Below are 3,158 nucleotides of genomic sequence, written 5' to 3'. Positions count from 1 at the left end.
GAAATTCAAAACTTTTCTGGTGCCAACATGTGACCAGAAGTAGAAAATTCCTTACCTGATCTTATGTGACAGGTTGCAGTTAAAATGTGATCCAAAAATATCATATAAAATTACTTTCAGACTAGGGCCAGTAGTTGGTGTGGTAGTTATGTCACTGGACTTCCACATGGTTAACCATAGTTCCAGTCTGGACCCTGTGGCTTAAAAATCATGGGTGGTATGTCTGCATGCATGCCCAACATCTAAGGAGGAGAATAAAGAGAAGGGATTGCAGTGCGGCCATTCACCCTAGGAGGGGATTTCCCACTTTCCCCCTCACTGTCTCTGCGCTCTCTGGCAAGCACACATGCCCTGAGGCAAAAGCCTCTAAAAACAATCACTTTCAGGCTATGTATATAAGATATATATGAGGGAACCAGCAGTTAGCATAATGGCTATGTCACTGGACTCCCACGTAGTCGACCGCGGTTCGTATCCCGGACCCAGTGGCTTAAAACTCACGCCGGGCGCGTGTGCGTGCATGCGCAAGATCCTGAGAGGAGAATGGAGGAGAAGGGATTGCGGCATGACCATCCTCCCTGGGGGGTGATTTCTCGCTTTCTGGCTCTCTGTCTCTCTCTGTCCGGCAAGCGCACACGCCCTATAGCAAAAACCTCTCTCAAAAAAAAAAAAATGAAGATATATATACATTTTGTATTTAGACTTGGGCCCCAGTCCCAAGATATGTCATTGTGCTTATGCATATTTTAAAAAGTATTTGAAATACAGAAATCCAAATCACTCTGATCCCAAGCATTTTGATAACAAATATCCAACCTTTAATTCATATCCCTTATTTTTACCAAGAGATACTCAACCACAATCTCTTTAAGCATAGTCAACATTTTAGTATTATTTAATAATTCTAATACTTAACTCTGTTTTCAGGTCCAATTCTATACTTTGCTGTTTATAGATATACTTCTTATGGCACTTTCGTTTGTTTCTTTCTTTTATTTTTTTTTGGGGGGGGGCAACTTCTGACTATTAGCGTTTATTCCTTAACAGAAGAATTTGATTTTTCCATGGACATAGTATACAGCCAATCTGAAACCACTTTAAATTTTGGGTGATATGTGTTCAGGCCTTGAACCTATGTAAGTGTAGGTTTGTGGTTATTACTTGATAGTTTAAAAGAAGAAGCCTGGCTTTGCAGACGACACTACTGTCCAAGTCACCAACCCTCAACCATGGTCATCCCTGCTGTGTTGTTCAACATTGCTGTCAATGGCAAGCCTTTGGCTGTGTCTCCTTCTAGCTGTTTGCAGGCAAAGTTCCAAAGACAGCAGAAAACATGCATGCTTTGATCACTAGGGAGAAAGGATTTGGTTATAAGGGTTCCTGCTTTCACAGAATTATTCCAGAACTTATGTGCCAGGGTGGTGACTTCATAGGCCATATGACAGTGGCAGCAAGTCCATCTATGGGGAGAAATTTGATGATGAGAACTTTAGCCTGAAACATATAGGTCCTGGCATCTTATCCATGGCAAATGCTGGACCCAACACAAATGGTTTTGTTTTTCATCTGCACTGCCAAGACTGAATGGTTGGATGGCAAGCATGTGATCTTCAGCAAGGTGAAAGAGAACATGAATATTGTGGAAGTCATGAAGCGCTTTGGGTCCAAGAGTGGCAAGACCAGCAAGATCACCATTGTTAACTGTGGACAAACTAGTGAATTTGACTTGTGTTTTCTCTTAAGCACCAGACTATTCCTTCTGTAGCTCAGGAGAGGACTCCTTCCCACCATCTGCTCTCTATGCCCTATAACCTGTGCTCTCACTGCAGTTCTTTGGGTTCCACATTTTCCTTATTTCCCTCTTAATATAGTTGAATTGCAAAGTTAAGTTTCTGAGTATAAAATAAAAACTAACAGTTAAATAAATGAATGGATGGATGGATGGATTGGCTACCCCATTTAGAGCCAAATGACTCCTAATCTTCTGGAAAACATTTAAAATGATGAAATTTGCCAAAAAAAATAAAGGTGGCTGTTATAAAACTGTAGCAAATTTTAAAAAGGTACAGTGGGACAGTAGTAGTGATAGGAAACAATTTGATAGGCTCTCTATATTCATTCTTAAACATTACTCCAAAAGAGAAACATGTAACTCAAGATAGAAATTAAAGCACTGCTAATTCAAAATATCTTTCCTGTTCTATTTTAAAGTGTTAAACTAAAACAACTTTCTTCTTATCCCAGAAATAGTTACATAAGAACAGTCTGTTGTTACAGAAGTCATTCTCTTATAAAGTTATTCAAATATAAAGGATATAGTATCTATTTAAAATGTTAAGCTACAAATATTTATCCTTCTGAGGCATCTGCGCTGCTAAATACCCATGAGTATTTTAGGATAAAGTCTGAAAATGGAAATACTTGAAAACCTTGCATTTTTTACTCTTTTTTTTAATATAACATGTGTCCTCTTTTGAGCAGAAGTAGATACTGCAAGCTTACTTGTAAAACATTGCATTATCATTACAAAATAATAACAAAGTTTCCAACTCTCTTATACAAGTACCCTCTTTGTAGCCCAGCTGCAGTGACACAAACTTGCTGCCCACTGGTTGAGACCATGTAAGAAACCCATCTGTGGTTCTGGCCAACCTGAGCAAACCAGGCACAGTGGCACTTGCCTGTGATTCTAGCTAACTGGAATGCTGGGACAAGAAGATCACAATGTGGGAAGACCCTATCAAAAACAAAAATAAGGGTCTCCCCATGATGTAGTGCATAAGAAAGGTGGCTCCCACATGGCCAACTTTGCAGTTTAAGTCACAGACCCAGAGACATAACAAATGCTGATAAAGGATGTTTCTTTCATGCATGGCCAAAAAATTACTCTAAAGGGAGCTGTATGAGAAGAGATTACAACATGATCATTCACCATGGAAAGTGCTTTCTCCTCTTCCTCTCTGCCTCTCTTAAAAATAAATAAATAAATAAATAAATAAATAAATAGGGACCAGCAGTTGGTGTAATGGCTATGTTGCTGGACACTCATGTAGTCGCAGTTTCAATCCTGGATGGGGTGGCTTAAACTCATACCTGGTCCGTGTGCGTGCGTGCCCAAGATCCCAAGAAGAAAATGGAAGGGAAGGGATTGCGGCATG

This window comes from Tupaia chinensis, unplaced genomic scaffold (assembly GCF_000334495.1).
Source record: "Tupaia chinensis unplaced genomic scaffold, TupChi_1.0 Scaffold000609_1, whole genome shotgun sequence".
In the NCBI taxonomy this organism is placed as follows: Eukaryota; Metazoa; Chordata; class Mammalia; order Scandentia; family Tupaiidae; genus Tupaia; species Tupaia belangeri.
This window is presented reverse-complemented; position numbering follows the sequence as displayed.